We start from the raw sequence: 18,931 nt of genomic DNA, 5'->3' as shown, positions 1-18,931 counted from the left end.
GAGCTTAATTTCGGATCACAACTTTAAAATGCGTTTTCTGGCCTTTAGAAGCCGTTTTTCGGGATTCTGAGCTTAATTTGGGATCACCACTTTAAGATGCGTTTTCTGGCTTAAGGAAGCCGTTTTTCGGGATTCTGAGCTTAATTTGGGATCACAACTTTAAAATGCGTTTTCTGGCTTATAGAAGCCGTTTTTCGGGATTCTGAGCTTAATTTGGAATCACAACTTTAAAATGCGTTTTCTGGCCTTTAGAAGCCGTTTTTCGGGATTCTGAGCTTAATTTGGGATCACAACTTTAAAATGCGTTTTCTGGCCTTTAGAAGCCGTTTTTCGGGATTCTGAGCTTAATTTGGGATCACAACTTTAAAATGCGTTTTCTGGCCTTTAGAAGCCGTTTTTCGGGATTCTGAGCTTAATTTCGGATCACAACTTTAAAATGCGTTTTCTGGCCTTTAGAAGACGTTTTTCGGGATTCTGAGCTTAATTTGGGATCACAACTTTAAGATGCGTTTTCTGGCTTAAGGAAGCCGTTTTTCGGGATTCTGAGCTTAATTTGGGATCACAACTTTAAAATGCGTTTTCTGGCTTATAGAAGCCGTTTTTCGGGATTCTGAGCTTAATTTGGAATCACAACTTTAAAATGCGTTTTCTGGCCTTTAGAAGCCGTTTTTCGGGATTCTGAGCTTAATTTCGGATCACAACTTTAAAATGCGTTTTCTGGCCTTTAGAAGCCGTTTTTCGGGATTCTGAGCTTAATTTGGGATCACAACTTTAAAATGCGTTTTCTGGCCTTTAGAAGCCGTTTTTCGGGATTCTGAGCTTAATTTGGGATCACAACTTTAACATGCGTTTTCTGGCCTTTAGAAGCCGTTTTTCGGGATTCTGAGCTTAATTTGGGATCACAACTTTAAAATGCGTTTTCTGGCCTTTAGAAGCCGTTTTTCGGGATTCTGAGCTTAATTTCGGATCACAACTTTAAAATGCGTTTTCTGGCCTTTAGAAGCCGTTTTTCGGGATTCTGAGCTTAATTTCGGATCACAACTTTAAAATGCGTTTTCTGGCCTTTAGAAGCCGTTTTTCGGGATTCTGAGCTTAATTTCGGATCACAACTTTAAAATGCGTTTTCTGGCTTATAGAAGCCGTTTTTCGGGATTCTGAGCTTAATTTGGAATCACAACTTTAAAATGCGTTTTCTGGCCTTTAGAAGCCGTTTTTCGGGATTCTGACCCTAATTTGCAATCACAACTTTAAAATGCGTTTTCTGGCCTTTAGAAGCCGTTTTTCGGGATTCTGAGCTTAATTTGGGATCACAACTTTAAAATGCGTTTTCTGGCCTTTAGAAGCCGTTTTTCGGGATTCTGAGCTTAATTTGGGATCACAACTTTAAAATGCGTTTTCTGTCTTATAGAAGCCGTTTTTCGGGATTCTGAGCTTAATTTGGGATCACAACTTTAAAATGCGTTTTCTGGCTTATAGAAGCCGTTTTTCGGGATTCTGAGCTTAATTTGGGATCACAACTTTAAAATGCGTTTTCTGGCCTTTAGAAGCCGTTTTTCGGGATTCTGAGCTTAATTTGGGATCACAACTTTAAAATGCGTTTTCTGGCCTTTAGAAGCCGTTTTTCGGGATTCTGACCCTAATTTGCAATCACAACTTTAAAATGCGTTTTCTGGCCTTTAGAAGCCGTTTTTCGGGATTCTGAGCTTAATTTGGAATCACAACTTTAAAATGCGTTTTCTGGCCTTTAGAAGCCGTTTTTCGGGATTCTGAGCTTAATTTGGGATCACAACTTAAAAATGCGTTTTCTGGCCTTTAGAAGCCGTTTTTCGGGATTCTGAGCTTAATTTGGGATCACAACTTTAAAATGCGTTTTCTGGCCTTTAGAAGCCGTTTTTCGGGATTCTGAGCTTAATTTGGGATCACAACTTTAAAATGCGTTTTCTGGCTTATAGAAGCCGTTTTTCGGGATTCTGACCCTAATTTGGAATCACAACTTTAAAATACGTTTTCTGGCCTTTAGAAGCCGTTTTTCGGGATTCTGAGCTTAATTTGGGATCACAACTTTAAAATGCGTTTTCTGGCTTATAGAAGCCGTTTTTCGGGATTCTGAGCTTAATTTGGGATCACAACTTTAAAATGCGTTTTCTGGCTTAAGGAAGCCGTTTTTCGGGATTCTGAGCTTAATTTGGGATCACAACTTTAAAATGCGTTTTCTGGCTTATAGAAGCCGTTTTTCGGGATTCTGACCCTAATTTGGAATCACAACTTTAAAATGCGTTTTCTGGCCTTTAGAAGCCGTTTTTCGGGATTCTGAGCTTAATTTGGGATCACAACTTTAAAATGCGTTTTCTGGGATTCTGAGCTTAATTTGGGATCACAACTTTAAAATGCGTTTTCTGGCCTTTAGAAGCCGTTTTTCGGGATTCTGAGCTTAATTTGGGATCACAACTTTAAAATGCGTTTTCTGGCTTATAGAAGCCGTTTTTCGGGATTCTGACCCTAATTTGCAATCACAACTTTAAAATGCGTTTTCTGGCCTTTAGAAGCCGTTTTTCGGGATTCTGAGCTTAATTTGGGATCACAACTTTAAAATGCGTTTTCTGGCTTATAGAAGCCGTTTTTCGGGATTCTGAGCTTAATTTGGGATCACAACTTTAAAATGCGTTTTCTGGCTTATAGAAGCCGTTTTTCGGGATTCTGAGCTTAATTTGGGATCACAACTTTAAAATGCGTTTTCTGGCCTTTAGAAGCCGTTTTTCGGGATTCTGACCCTAATTTGCAATCACAACTTTAAAATGCGTTTTCTGGCCTTTAGAAGCCGTTTTTCGGGATTCTGAGCTTAATTTGGAATCACAACTTTAAAATGCGTTTTCTGGCCTTTAGAAGCCGTTTTTCGGGATTCTGAGCTTAATTTGGGATCACAACTTAAAAATGCGTTTTCTGGCCTTTAGAAGCCGTTTTTCGGGATTCTGAGCTTAATTTGGGATCACAACTTTAAAATGCGTTTTCTGGCCTTTAGAAGACGTTTTTCGGGATTCTGACCCTAATTTGGAATCACAACTTTAAAATGCGTTTTCTGGCCTTTAGAAGCCGTTTTTCGGGATTCTGAGCTTAATTTGGGATCACAACTTTAAAATGCGTTTTCTGGCCTTTAGAAGCCGTTTTTCGGGATTCTGAGCTTAATTTGGGATCACAACTTTAAAATGCGTTTTCTGGGATTCTGAGCTTAATTTGGGATCACAACTTTAAAATGCGTTTTCTGGCCTTTAGAAGCCGTTTTTCGGGATTCTGACCCTAATTTGCAATCACAACTTTAAAATGCGTTTTCTGGCCTTTAGAAACCGTTTTTCGGGATTCTGAGCTTAATTTGGGATCACAACTTTAAAATGCGTTTTCTGGCCTTTAGAAGCCGTTTTTCGGGATTCTGAGCTTAATTTGGGATCACAACTTTAAAATGCGTTTTCTGGGATTCTGAGCTTAATTTGGGATCACAACTTTAAAATGCGTTTTCTGGCTTATAGAAGCCGTTTTTCGGGATTCTGACCCTAATTTGCAATCACAACTTTAAAATGCGTTTTCTGGCCTTTAGAAGCCGTTTTTCGGGATTCTGAGCTTAATTTGGGATCACAACTTTAAAATGCGTTTTCTGGCTTAAGGAAGCCGTTTTTCGGGATTCTGAGCTTAATTTGGGATCACAACTTTAAAATGCGTTTTCTGGCTTATAGAAGCCGTTTTTCGGGATTCTGACCCTAATTTGGAATCACAACTTTAAAATGCGTTTTCTGGCCTTTAGAAGCCGTTTTTCGGGATTCTGAGCTTAATTTGGGATCACAACTTTAAAATGCGTTTTCTGGCTTATAGAAGCCGTTTTTCGGGATTCTGACCCTAATTTGGAATCACAACTTTAAAATGCGTTTTCTGGCCTTTAGAAGCCGTTTTTCGGGATTCTGAGCTTAATTTGGGATCACAACTTTAAAATGCGTTTTCTGGCTTATAGAAGCCGTTTTTCGGGATTCTGACCCTAATTTGGAATCACAACTTTAAAATGCGTTTTCTGGCCTTTAGAAGCCGTTTTTCGGGATTCTGAGCTTAATTTGGGATCACAACTTAAAAATGCGTTTTCTGCCTTTTGAAGCCGTTTTTCGGGATTCTGAGCTTAATTTGGGATCACAACTTTAAAATGCGTTTTCTGGCTTATAGAAGCCGTTTTTCGGGATTCTGAGCTTAATTTGGGATCACAACTTTAAAATGCGTTTTCTGGCTTATAGAAGCCGTTTTTCGGGATTCTGACCCTAATTTGGAATCACAACTTTAAAATGCGTTTTCTGGCCTTTAGAAGCCGTTTTTCGGGATTCTGAGCTTAATTTGGGATCACAACTTTAAAATGCGTTTTCTGGCCTTTAGAAGCCGTTTTTCGGGATTCTGAGCTTAATTTGGGATCACAACTTTAAAATGCGTTTTCTGGCTTATAGAAGCCGTTTTTCGGGATTCTGACCCTAATTTGGAATCACAACTTTAAAATGCGTTTTCTGGTTTATAGAAGCCGTTTTTCGGGATTCTGAGCTTAATTTGGGATCACAACTTTAAAATGCGTTTTCTGGTTTATAGAAGCCGTTTTTCGGGATTCTGAGCTTAATTTGGGATCACAACTTAAAAATGCGTTTTCTGGCCTTTAGAAGCCGTTTTTCGGGATTCTGAGCTTAATTTGGGATCACAACTTTAAAATGCGTTTTCTGGTTTATAGAAGCCGTTTTTCGGGATTCTGAGCTTAATTTGGGATCACAACTTAAAAATGCGTTTTCTGGCCTTTAGAAGCCGTTTTTCGGGATTCTGAGCTTAATTTGGGATCACAACTTTAAAATGCGTTTTCTGGCCTTTAGAAGCCGTTTTTCGGGATTCTGACCCTAATTTGGAATCACAACTTTAAAATGCGTTTTCTGGCCTTTAGAAGCCGTTTTTCGGGATTCTGAGCTTAATTTGGGATCACAACTTTAAAATGCGTTTTCTGGTTTATAGAAGCCGTTTTTCGGGATTCTGAGCTTAATTTGGGATCACAACTTAAAAATGCGTTTTCTGGCCTTTAGAAGCCGTTTTTCGGGATTCTGAGCTTAATTTGGGATCACAACTTTAAAATGCGTTTTCTGGCTTATAGAAGCCGTTTTTCGGGATTCTGACCCTAATTTGGAATCACAACTTTAAAATGCGTTTTCTGGCCTTTAGAAGCCGTTTTTCGGGATTCTGAGCTTAATTTGGGATCACAACTTTAAAATGCGTTTTCTGGCCTTTAGAAGCCGTTTTTCGGGATTCTGAGCTTAATTTGGGATCACAACTTTAAAATGCGTTTTCTGGCTTATAGAAGCCGTTTTTCGGGATTCTGACCCTAATTTGGAATCACAACTTTAAAATGCGTTTTCTGGCCTTTAGAAGCCGTTTTTCGGGATTCTGAGCTTAATTTGGGATCACAACTTTAAAATGCGTTTTCTGGTTTATAGAAGCCGTTTTTCGGGATTCTGAGCTTAATTTGGGATCACAACTTAAAAATGCGTTTTCTGGCCTTTAGAAGCCGTTTTTCGGGATTCTGAGCTTAATTTGGGATCACAACTTTAAAATGCGTTTTCTGGCTTATAGAAGCCGTTTTTCGGGATTCTGACCCTAATTTGGAATCACAACTTTAAAATGCGTTTTCTGGCCTTTAGAAGCCGTTTTTCGGGATTCTGAGCTTAATTTGGGATCACAACTTTAAAATGCGTTTTCTGGCTTATAGAAGCCGTTTTTCGGGATTCTGACCCTAATTTGGAATCACAACTTTAAAATGCGTTTTCTGGCCTTTAGAAGCCGTTTTTCGGGATTCTGAGCTTAATTTGGGATCACAACTTTAAAATGCGTTTTCTGGCTTATAGAAGCCGTTTTTCGGGATTCTGAGCTTAATTTGGGATCACAACTTTAAAATGCGTTTTCTGGCCTTTAGAAGCCGTTTTTCGGGATTCTGAGCTTAATTTGGGATCACAACTTTAAAATGCGTTTTCTGGCTTATAGAAGCCGTTTTTCTGAGCTTAATTTGGGATCACAACTTTAAAATGCGTTTTCTGGCTTATAGAAGCCGTTTTTCGGGATTCTGACCCTAATTTGGAATCACAACTTTAAAATGCGTTTTCTGGCCTTTAGAAGCCGTTTTTCGGGATTCTGAGCTTAATTTGGGATCACAACTTTAAAATGCGTTTTCTGGCTTAAGGAAGCCGTTTTTCGGGATTCTGAGCTTAATTTGGGATCACAACTTTAAAATGCGTTTTCTGGCTTATAGAAGCCGTTTTTCGGGATTCTGACCCTAATTTGGAATCACAACTTTAAAATGCGTTTTCTGGCCTTTAGAAGCCGTTTTTCGGGATTCTGAGCTTAATTTGGGATCACAACTTTAAAATGCGTTTTCTGGCCTTTAGAAGCCGTTTTTCGGGATTCTGAGCTTAATTTGGGATCACAACTTTAAAATGCGTTTTCTGGCTTATAGAAGCCGTTTTTCGGGATTCTGCCCCTTATTTGGAATCACAACTTTAAAATGCGTTTTCTGGCTTATAGAAGCCGTTTTTCGGGATTCTGACCCTAATTTGGAATCACAACTTTAAAATGCGTTTTCTGGCCTTTAGAAGCCGTTTTTCGGGATTCTGAGCTTAATTTGGGATCACAACTTTAAAATGCGTTTTCTGGCCTTTAGAAGCCGTTTTTCGGGATTCTGAGCTTAATTTGGGATCACAACTTTAAAATGCGTTTTCTGGCCTTTAGAAGCCGTTTTTCGGGATTCTGAGCTTAATTTGGGATCACAACTTTAAAATGCGTTTTCTGGCTTATAGAAGCCGTTTTTCGGGATTCTGACCCTAATTTGGAATCACAACTTTAAAATGCGTTTTCTGGCCTTTAGAAGCCGTTTTTCGGGATTCTGAGCTTAATTTGGGATCACAACTTTAAAATGCGTTTTCTGGCTTATAGAAGCCGTTTTTCGGGATTCTGACCCTAATTTGGAATCACAACTTTAAAATGCGTTTTCTGGCCTTTAGAAGCCGTTTTTCGGGATTCTGAGCTTAATTTGAGATCACAACTTTAAAATGCGTTTTCTGGCTTATAGAAGCCGTTTTTCGGGATTCTGACCCTAATTTGCAATCACAACTTTAAAATGCGTTTTCTGGCTTATAGAAGCCGTTTTTCGGGATTCTGACCCTAATTTGGAATCACAACTTTAAAATGCGTTTTCTGGCCTTTAGAAGCCGTTTTTCGGGATTCTGAGCTTAATTTGGGATCACAACTTTAAAATGCGTTTTCTGGCCTTTAGAAGCCGTTTTTCGGGATTCTGAGCTTAATTTGGGATCACAACTTTAAAATGCGTTTTCTGGCTTAAGGAAGCCGTTTTTCGGGATTCTGACCCTAATTTGGAATCACAACTTTAAAATGCGTTTTCTGGCTTATAGAAGCCGTTTTTCGGGATTCTGAGCTTAATTTGGGATCACAACTTTAAAATGCGTTTTCTGGCTTAAGGAAGCCGTTTTTCGGGATTCTGAGCTTAATTTGGGATCACAACTTTAAAATGCGTTTTCTAGCTTATAGAAGCCGTTTTTCGGGATTCTGAGCTTAATTTGGGATCACAACTTAAAAATGCGTTTTCTGGCCTTTAGAAGCCGTTTTTCGGGATTCTGAGCTTAATTTGGGATCACAACTTTAAAATGCGTTTTCTGGCTTAAGGAAGCCGTTTTTCGGGATTCTGAGCTTAATTTGGAATCACAACTTTAAAATGCGTTTTCTGGCTTATAGAAGCCGTTTTTCGGGATTCTGACCCTAATTTGGAATCACAACTTTAAAATGCGTTTTCTGGCCTTTAGAAGCCGTTTTTCGGGATTCTGAGCTTAATTTGGGATCACAACTTTAAAATGCGTTTTCTGGCTTAAGGAAGCCGTTTTTCGGGATTCTGAGCTTAATTTGGGATCACAACTTTAAAATGCGTTTTCTGGCTTATAGAAGCCGTTTTTCGGGATTCTGAGCTTAATTTGGGATCACAACTTAAAAATGCGTTTTCGGCCTTTAGAAGCCGTTTTTCGGGATTCTGAGCTTAATTTGGGATCACAACTTTAAAATGCGTTTTCTGGCTTATAGAAGCCGTTTTTCGGGATTCTGACCCTAATTTGGAATCACAACTTTAAAATGCGTTTTCTGGCCTTTAGAAGCCGTTTTTCGGGATTCTGAGCTTAATTTGGGATCACAACTTTAAAATGCGTTTTCTGGCTTAAGGAAGCCGTTTTTCGGGATTCTGAGCTTAATTTGGGATCACAACTTTAAAATGCGTTTTCTGGCTTAAGGAAGCCGTTTTTCGGGATTCTGAGCTTAATTTGGGATCACAACTTAAAAATGCGTTTTCTGGCCTTTAGAAGCCGTTTTTCGGGATTCTGAGCTTAATTTGGGATCACAACTTTAAAATGCGTTTTCTGGCTTAAGGAAGCCGTTTTTCGGGATTCTGAGCTTATTTTGGGATCACAACTTTAAAATGCGTTTTCTGGCTTATAGAAGCCGTTTTTCGGGATTCTGACCCTAATTTGGAATCACAACTTTAAAATGCGTTTTCTGGCTTAAGGAAGCCGTTTTTCGGGATTCTGAGCTTAATTTGGGATCACAACTTTAAAATGCGTTTTCTGGCTTAAGGAAGCCGTTTTTCGGGATTCTGAGCTTAATTTGGGATCACAACTTTAAAATGCGTTTTCTGGCTTAAGGAAGCCGTTTTTCGGGATTCTGAGCTTAATTTGGGATCACAACTTAAAAATGCGTTTTCTGGCCTTTAGAAGCCGTTTTTCGGGATTCTGAGCTTAATTTGGGATCACAACTTTAAAATGCGTTTTCTGGCCTTTAGAAGCCGTTTTTCGGGATTCTGAGCTTAATTTGGGATCACAACTTTAATATGCGTTTTCTGGCTTATAGAAGCCGTTTTTCGGGATTCTGACCCTAATTTGGAATCACAACTTTAAAATGCGTTTTCTGGCCTTTAGAAGCCGTTTTTCGGGATTCTGAGCTTAATTTGGGATCACAACTTTAAAATGCGTTTTCTGGCCTTTAGAAGCCGTTTTTCGGGATTCTGAGCTTAATTTGGGATCACAACTTTAAAATGCGTTTTCTGGCTTATAGAAGCCGTTTTTCGGGATTCTGACCCTAATTTGGAATCACAACTTTAAAATGCGTTTTCTGGCCTTTAGAACCCGTTTTTCGGGATTCTGACCCTAATTTGGAATCACAACTTTAAAATGCGTTTTCTGGCTTATAGAAGCCGTTTTTCGGGATTCTGAGCTTAATTTGGAATCACAACTTTAAAATGCGTTTTCTGGCCTTTAGAAGCCGTTTTTCGGGATTCTGAGCTTAATTTGGGATCACAACTCTAAAATGCGTTTTCTGGCTTATAGAAGCCGTTTTTCGGGATTCTGACCCTAATTTGGAATCACAACTTTAAAATGCGTTTTCTGGCCTTTAGAAGCCGTTTTTCGGGATTCTGAGCTTAATTTGGGATCACAACTTTAAAATGCGTTTTCTGGCTTATAGAAGCCGTTTTTCGGGATTCTGAGCTTAATTTGGGATCACAACTTTAAAATGCGTTTTCTGGCCTTTAGAAGCCGTTTTTCGGGATTCTGAGCTTAATTTGGGATCACAACTTTAAAATGCGTTTTCTGGCTTAAGGAAGCCGTTTTTCGGGATTCTGAGCTTAATTTGGGAACACAACTTAAAAATGCGTTTTCTGTCCTTTAGAAGCCGTTTTTCGGGATTCTGAGCTTAATTTGGGATCACAACTTTAAAATGCGTTTTCTGGCTTATAGAAGCCGTTTTTCGGGATTCTGAGCTTAATTTGGGATCACAACTTTAAAATGCGTTTTCTGGCCTTTAGAAGCCGTTTTTCGGGATTCTGAGCTTAATTTGGGATCACAACTTTAAAATGCGTTTTCTGGCTTATAGAAGCCGTTTTTCGGGATTCTGACCCTAATTTGGAATCACAACTTTAAAATGCGTTTTCTGGCCTTTAGAAGCCGTTTTTCGGGATTCTGACCCTAATTTGGAATCACAACTTTAAAATGCGTTTTCTGGCTTATAGAAGCCGTTTTTCGGGATTCTGACCCTAATTTGGAATCACAACTTTAAAATGCGTTTTCTGGCTTATAGAAGCCGTTTTTCGGGATTCTGACCCTAATTTGGAATCACAACTTTAAAATGCGTTTTCTGGCCTTTAGAAGCCGTTTTTCGGGATTCTGAGCTTAATTTGGGATCACAACTTTAAAATGCGTTTTCTGGCCTTTAGAAGCCGTTTTTCGGGATTCTGAGCTTAATTTGGGATCACAACTTTAAAATGCGTTTTCTGGCTTATAGAAGCCGTTTTTCGGGATTCTGACCCTAATTTGGAATCACAACTTTAAAATGCGTTTTCTGGCCTTTAGAAGCCGTTTTTCGGGATTCTGAGCTTAATTTGGGATCACAACTTTAAAATGCGTTTTCTGGCTTATAGAAGCCGTTTTTCGGGATTCTGAGCTTAATTTGGGATCACAACTTTAAAATGCGTTTTTTAGCTTATAGAAGCCGTTTTTCGGGATTCTGACCCTAATTTGGAATCACAACTTTAAAATGCGTTTTCTGGCCTTCAGAACCCGTTTTTCGGGATTCTGAGCTTAATTTGGGATCACAACTTTAAAATGCGTTTTCTGGCTTAAGGAAGCCGTTTTTCGGGATTCTGACCCTAATTTGGAATCACAACTTTAAAATGCGTTTTCTGGCCTTTAGAAGCCGTTTTTCGGGATTCTGAGCTTAATTTGGGATCACAACTTTAAAATGCGTTTTCTGGCCTTTAGAAGCCGTTTTTCGGGATTCTGAGCTTAATTTGGGATCACAACTTTAAAATGCGTTTTCTGGCTTAAGGAAGCCGTTTTTCGGGATTCTGAGCTTATTTTGGGATCACAACTTTAAAATGCGTTTTCTGGCTTATAGAAGCCGTTTTTCGGGATTCTGACCCTAATTTGGAATCACAACTTTAAAATGCGTTTTCTGGCTTAAGGAAGCCGTTTTTCGGGATTCTGAGCTTAATTTGGGATCACAACTTTAAAATGCGTTTTCTGGCTTATAGAAGCCGTTTTTCGGGATTCTGACCCTAATTTGGAATCACAACTTTAAAATGCGTTTTCTGGCCTTTAGAAGCCGTTTTTCGGGATTCTGAGCTTAATTTGGGATCACAACTTTAATATGCGTTTTCTGGCTTATAGAAGCCGTTTTTCGGGATTCTGACCCTAATTTGGAATCACAACTTTAAAATGCGTTTTCTGGCCTTTAGAAGCCGTTTTTCGGGATTCTGAGCTTAATTTGGGATCACAACTTTAAAATGCGTTTTCTGGCCTTTAGAAGCCGTTTTTCGGGATTCTGAGCTTAATTTGGGATCACAACTTTAAAATGCGTTTTCTGGCTTATAGAAGCCGTTTTTCGGGATTCTGACCCTAATTTGGAATCACAACTTTAAAATGCGTTTTCTGGCCTTTAGAACCCGTTTTTCGGGATTCTGACCCTAATTTGGAATCACAACTTTAAAATGCGTTTTCTGGCTTATACAAGCCGTTTTTCGGGATTCTGAGCTTAATTTGGAATCACAACTTTAAAATGCGTTTTCTGGCCTTTAGAAGCCGTTTTTCGGGATTCTGAGCTTAATTTGGGATCACAACTCTAAAATGCGTTTTCTGGCTTATAGAAGCCGTTTTTCGGGATTCTGACCCTAATTTGGAATCACAACTTTAAAATGCGTTTTCTGGCCTTTAGAAGCCGTTTTTCGGGATTCTGAGCTTAATTTGGGATCACAACTTTAAAATGCGTTTTCTGGCTTATAGAAGCCGTTTTTCGGGATTCTGAGCTTAATTTGGGATCACAACTTTAAAATGCGTTTTCTGGCCTTTAGAAGCCGTTTTTCGGGATTCTGAGCTTAATTTGGGATCACAACTTTAAAATGCGTTTTCTGGCTTAAGGAAGCCGTTTTTCGGGATTCTGAGCTTTATTTGGGAACACAACTTAAAAATGCGTTTTCTGTCCTTTAGAAGCCGTTTTTCGGGATTCTGAGCTTAATTTGGGATCACAACTTTAAAATGCGTTTTCTGGCTTATAGAAGCCGTTTTTCGGGATTCTGAGCTTAATTTGGGATCACAACTTTAAAATGCGTTTTCTGGCCTTTAGAAGCCGTTTTTCGGGATTCTGAGCTTAATTTGGGATCACAACTTTAAAATGCGTTTTCTGGCTTATAGAAGCCGTTTTTCTGAGCTTAATTTGGGATCACAACTTTAAAATGCGTTTTCTGGCTTATAGAAGCCGTTTTTCGGGATTCTGACCCTAATTTGGAATCACAACTTTAAAATGCGTTTTCTGGCCTTTAGAAGCCGTTTTTCGGGATTCTGAGCTTAATTTGGGATCACAACTTTAAAATGCGTTTTCTGGCTTAAGGAAGCCGTTTTTCGGGATTCTGAGCTTAATTTGGGATCACAACTTTAAAATGCGTTTTCTGGCTTATAGAAGCCGTTTTTCGGGATTCTGACCCTAATTTGGAATCACAACTTTAAAATGCGTTTTCTGGCCTTTAGAAGCCGTTTTTCGGGATTCTGAGCTTAATTTAATAAAGTAATGTCCTCTTCCTCTTCTGGCAGCGCTGGTTTTTGATCGACCGTCTTGTTTTATTGTCCCGCAGTTTTATTGAAATATTTACTAGAAATACGTATTTTTTAATCTGTGATGAGTTCAAGTGGCGTTATTTAGTGTTCAGTGTGCAAAACCGTACTATGATTTTCTACTTTAAATTGTCCTAAATGTGTTAAAATTGAGTTTTCCTTTGTGCCGTAACACGTAAAAAAAAACATACCCCAAGCATTCGTGTAGTGAGCTGTGTATTGAAAGTCACTCCTCTAGGTTGGTGAGTAAAGTGAACTTTCTTTCTTATTACTTTTCACAACTAACATTCTCAAGAGTATATTGCACAGCAACAAATCGTTGACCAAGCATATATCTCAACCGTATCTGCATGCGTCCACCGTTTGTCGGTCTATCTGAGTAAAAAAAACTGCCGCTGTTCAACTTCTTGTGGTTCTATCATTTGCTCAGCTGTTAGTAAATCTCGTCGCTGAGCGGTGTAGTATTTGGCCAACCTCGGGGCACTTGCAAGTAGTGCGAAAGTGTGTGTCTCTGTTATTAGCGCACTTCAAAGGGTTGTGTTTCTTACACTTGCTAGCTTGTTAGTCAATCTCGATCGCTAGCGGTGAAGATTAGGCAAACGCAGCCAGCGCACATGAGTAGGTACGAAAGTATTGTTGCTTCCGTCAGTAGCACACATTGTTGGAACTAGCGTGTGCTGGTTTTAATGGTGACTCGTCACTTGTATTCTTGATAGTCGTACACAGTGCAACATAAACTTGAAAATTGTTCTTTTTGGAAAGCAATGATTTTTCTTTTGTTTTAAAATTAGATTTTTATTAGATTTTTTTTTTGTGCGTTTAATATTATGTAATCAATTTTTTTTTTATTTCAAGCGCTTTAAATTACATTATCTTTAATTTCGTACACACACATTATTTAGGTTTGTCTTTGTCCTTAAAATTTAATTTGAGTTGCGATTTTGACATTGAACCCTTTTAAATAACGCTTTTAATTAAATAGTTCTCATCTTCGTACATACATATAATTTAAGATAGCTTAGGGTTTTTTTAATTAAATTTTTGTTCCTCTTTTCATAACAGTCTTTCCTTTTTAATATTTATTGTGTTGTTTTCTTAAATAATCCTAGTTTTAGTTGTGCATTTATTAAAAATAAATTTATAAGTCTCTTATTTCTTAATTTTAATAATTTCTAGCTTTAGTTGTGCGTTTCATCAAACGAGTTAGTTCCTTTTAGCTTTTAATCGTTGTATTATGGCGATGGCGAACATGGAATGTGATGACGAAGTTATCTGTATAGAGTGTAATAATACTGAAAATAATCTTGATAAAATACTTACTTGTGCATATTGTTTCAAGAGCGTTCATCTTCGGTGCAAAAATTTGATTGGCAGTGCAGCTCGCAAAATGAAAGCGCAGCAATACTTTTGCGATGCCAACTGTGCATGTATTTACGCCAAAATAATAAGTTTACGGAAAGATCATGAAACTATTATCGAAAATATCCATACTAAAATTGAAACGACCGTTTATAATGTGGTTTCACATGAATTGACCTCAATCAAAACAGATATGAGATCAGTTACTACTGCGATAGAGGCTTCGCAGGAATTTTTGTCCACGAAATTCGATGAAATTCAGACTGATTTCAAAGACATAAAACTCCGAAACGATGCTCTTGAAAAAGAAGTAACTGACCTCAAATCTAAGCATTCAAATCTTTCTAATCAGGTCCTTAAATTAGAAGTAAACCTCGACCGATTTAACCGGGAAGCTGTTTCTAAAAACCTCATGATCTTCGGAATGCCATACAAAAATGGAGAAAATACACAAGAACTTGTACGCAAAACATGTGGCACTTTTGGCTACGAGCTTAAAACTGAGTCCATTTTAAACGCTGTTAGGTTAATATCCTCGAACAAACCCAATGAAAAGTGTCCACCGATCAAAGTTTTATTAAAAGATACAGTCATAAAAGAAGAAATTTTTAGTAAAAAAAAATTTTTTGGGAAACTTGCCTCTTCTTCAATAGATCCTTTATTAGTAGTTGATGGTAAAGCGCTTAACGTCACAATAAGGGATGAATTGACGCCCTTATCTATGGAAATTCTAACTGAATTGCGCGAATATCAAGATTTAATTGGAGCCAAATACATCTGGCCCGGAAGAAATGGTGCCATTCTGGTCAAACAAACAGAAAATTCAAAACCTGATATAATTAAAACTAAACTCGAAATGAATCGTTATATGAGCATGCATGTCACTCAGCAAGGAAATAACACATCTACGATTCCAAATGAAAGTCCTTCACCCAAACGAAAAAGGAACAATGCTGATCCACGATCAAAATAAGATCTTAAATCTACAACTGTTTGAAACTTTTATATATTTTATTCAATGGATAGTTTAATTAATAGATACCACGAAAATGTAGAAGATTTTAATTTAAGTAGTTTTAATAATGATTCAAGATCCTTTAGAATTTTGCAATGGAATGTACGTAGTATGAATAATTTAGATAAATTTGATTGCATATTACAAACTATTGATCATTTTAATGTTTGTATCGATGTTATTGTTATTTGTGAAACTTGGCTTGGTAAAGATAACTGTTGTATTTACAACATTCCGGGATATACATCTATTTTCTCTTGCCGTGATCAACCATATGGAGGCCTAGCTATGTATATAAAAACAAATTTGAATTTTAAAACTACTGAAAATATAACTTTTGATGGCTTTCACCGAATAAGTGTCGAAATCTGTACAAGTGGTCAAGTAATTTGTGTTCATGGCGTATATAGACCCCCTGCATTTTCGTTTAACAAGTTTTGTGATCAAATTGAATCTCTTCTAACGTCTGTTGCTGATAATCACTCCTGCTTTATTGTAGGTGATTTAAACGTTCCTGTGAATCTGGTTAATTTGAATACCGTAGCAAAATATAGATCTATCTTAGAATCTTTTGGATACGCTTGTACAAACACATTTCCTACTAGGCCAACAACTCGGAATATTCTAGATCACGTAATATCGAAGCAAATTGACTTAGATCGATTGAAAAATGATACAATCTTTTCTGATGTTAGTGACCATCTACAAATACTCACGTCCTTCAATTTATTAGGTGATAAAAATGTAACAATTCTAAGAAAAGAGATAGTTGACTACGCTAAACTAAACAGCTTATTTGTGAATTATTTAAACAGTATTCAACTACCAGAAAGTGTTGATGAAGGCCTACAAGAAATCACATCAACTTACAATCGCTTTGTGAAAGTTTCTACTCGTACACTTAATAAAAGGGTAAAACTTAAAGGTAATTGCTGTCCGTGGATGACATTTGACCTGTGGACACTCATCAAAATAAAAGATAATTATTTAAAACGATCAAAAAAGCATCCTAATGATAACAATTTGAAAGAGATGTTAATTCATTTAAATAAAAAAGTGAGTGCAAAAAAACAAGAATGTAAAAGGCTCTATTACGAGCGCTTATTAAATAATTCTCCGCATTCTAAGCTCTGGAAAAACATAAATACGCTCTTAGGTAAATCTAAAACGACTTCCTCAATCAACCTTTCAGATGAAAGAGGTGTTATAACCAATAGTACACAGATTTGTGAGAAATTTAACAAACATTTTTCCACAATTGGAAAGAACCTGGCTAAAGAGATTCCAATAGACACTGAAAATGATCATTTGTCTCATATCGCACAAATAGAAAATACAATCTTCTTACGACCCGCTAATGTAAACGAGGTTCGATTAGTTATTTTTTCACTTAAAAATAAAAAGGGTCATGGACCAGATGGCTTCCCTGTTAATGTCCTAAAAAACAACCATGAAACATTCTCGTACATACTCACACAATATTTTAACCAAATATTAGAGTCAGGAGTTTTCCCGAACTGTCTAAAAATTGCGAAAGTTATCCCTGTTTTTAAGGCTGGCGATTCGCTTGACGTCAATAACTATCGTCCTATCTCGACCTTAAGCGTTTTTAGTAAAGTGTTCGAGAAGCTTCTTGTTAATAGGATTGTAGACTTTCTAAATCAGAACAATATACTCTATAAACTGCAATATGGATTTAGATCAGGCTCGAGCACTCAAATTGCCATCTCAGAATTAGTGGAATCTATCATATGTAAAATAGAGTCAAAAAATGTTGTTGGGGCATTGTTTTTGGATCTCAAAAAAGCTTTCGACACTCTAAATCATGACATATTATTGTCCAAATTGCATAAATACGGGATAAGAGGAACAGCAAATAATATCCTTCGTAGCTACCTAGAAGATCGCAAGCAGTTTGTGGCTATTGAAAATACAAGAAGCGAATTAAGAAATATTGATATCGGTGTACCACAAGGGAGTAATATCGGGCCATTACTTTTCCTCTTATATGTAAATGATTTATGTAACCTTCAACTTAAAGGCACAGCACGTTTATTTGCCGATGATACAGCAATTTTTTATTCAGAAACTTCACCTGATATTATAATTCAGCACATTGAAGACGACCTAAAACTGCTTTCAAAATATTTCAATTCAAACCTACTTTCACTTAATTATACAAAAACCAAATACATGTTGTTTCGTTCTTCACATAAAAAACTGCCTCGTACTAATGACCCAGCTATGAATGGTAATACGATTGAGAGAGTTAGTTGTTTCAAATACTTAGGAATTTACTTAGATGAAACTCTTTCATGGAATCGTCAAATTGAACACCTGGAAAAAAAAATTACTCCTCTTTGCGGTGTTCTTTGGAAACTGAGAAATTTTGTTCCCCAACATGTTCTCTTTAAATTTTATTTTGCGTTTATTCACTCTCATTTGAACTACCTTGTTATGATATGGGGAAGAGCTTCTTTGTCTCACTTACAGAAACTTCAAACGCTCCAGAATAGATGCTTGAAAAACATCTTAAAACTCCCTTTGTTATTCCCTACCTTTCAGCTATACTCTTTAAGAACGCATAACGTTCTTCCAATATCTGAACTCTGTGATTTGCAAACTGTTATATATATCTATGATAATCTACACTCAACTGAAAATATTCAAAACCTCCATTTTACTACGGGGTTGCGAACTCATAACACTCGCCAGTCAGATTTCTTGCAACGAAGCCGATCCACAACATCATTAGGGCAAAAAAGAATTTCGTTTATTGGACCTACTAAATACAACACCTTACCAACTGATATTAAAAACATAACCAATCGTTCCATGTTCAAAACCAAAGTGATGCAGCTTTTGAAAGAAAAATTGAACCATTAAAACAGTCGATCATCAACCAGTCTTTGTTTTGCTTACCTTTTGCATATTTGTAGCGTTAATTTCTAATATGATTATTCTTTAAAAAATTGTAGTTTGTATTTTTATCTTATTAAATTATTGAACATAACTTGATAAAATTAGTAAATATAATTAGTGTAATAGTAAATATAGTATAATGAATCTCTTCAAAGGAAATTATTTTCCATTGAGATTCATATTGTTGTCAATTTAGTTAAATAATACATTTCCTCGCACGACATTAAACAATTTTGTGTTCTCAGCATGATTAAAATTTGCTCGCGTTAACTTTTATTATTCATTGCTGCCAGACATGCTGAGAACAGTAGCGTCCATTACCAGGGGGCTCAATTGAGCCTTTTGGTGTGGGGGAGTGTGGTGGGCCGCTACAAAAAATTTTTACAAAAAAAAAAAAAAAAAATTTGGGATCACAACTTTAAAATGCGTTTTCTGGCCTTTAGAAGCCGTTTTTCGGGATTCTGAGCTTAATTTGGGATCACAACTTTAAAATGCGTTTTCTGGCTTATAGAAGCCGTTTTTCGGGATTCTGCCCCTTATTTGGAATCACAACTTTAAAATGCGTTTTCTGGCTTATAGAAGCCGTTTTTCGGGATTCTGACCCTAATTTGGAATCACAACTTTAAAATGCGTTTTCTGGCCTTTAGAAGCCGTTTTTCGGGATTCTGAGCTTAATTTGGGATCACAACTTTAAAATGCGTTTTCTGGCCTTTAGAAGCCGTTTTTCGGGATTCTGAGCTTAATTTGGGATCACAACTTTAAAATGCGTTTTCTGGCCTTTAGAAGCCGTTTTTCGGGATTCTGAGCTTAATTTGGGATCACAACTTTAAAATGCGTTTTCTGGCTTATAGAAGCCGTTTTTCGGGATTCTGACCCTAATTTGGAATCACAACTTTAAAATGCGTTTTCTGGCCTTTAGAAGCCGTTTTTCGGG

Source organism: Uranotaenia lowii, unplaced genomic scaffold, assembly GCF_029784155.1.
Source record: "Uranotaenia lowii strain MFRU-FL unplaced genomic scaffold, ASM2978415v1 HiC_scaffold_163, whole genome shotgun sequence".
Classification (NCBI taxonomy): Eukaryota; Metazoa; Arthropoda; class Insecta; order Diptera; family Culicidae; genus Uranotaenia; species Uranotaenia lowii.
This window is presented reverse-complemented; position numbering follows the sequence as displayed.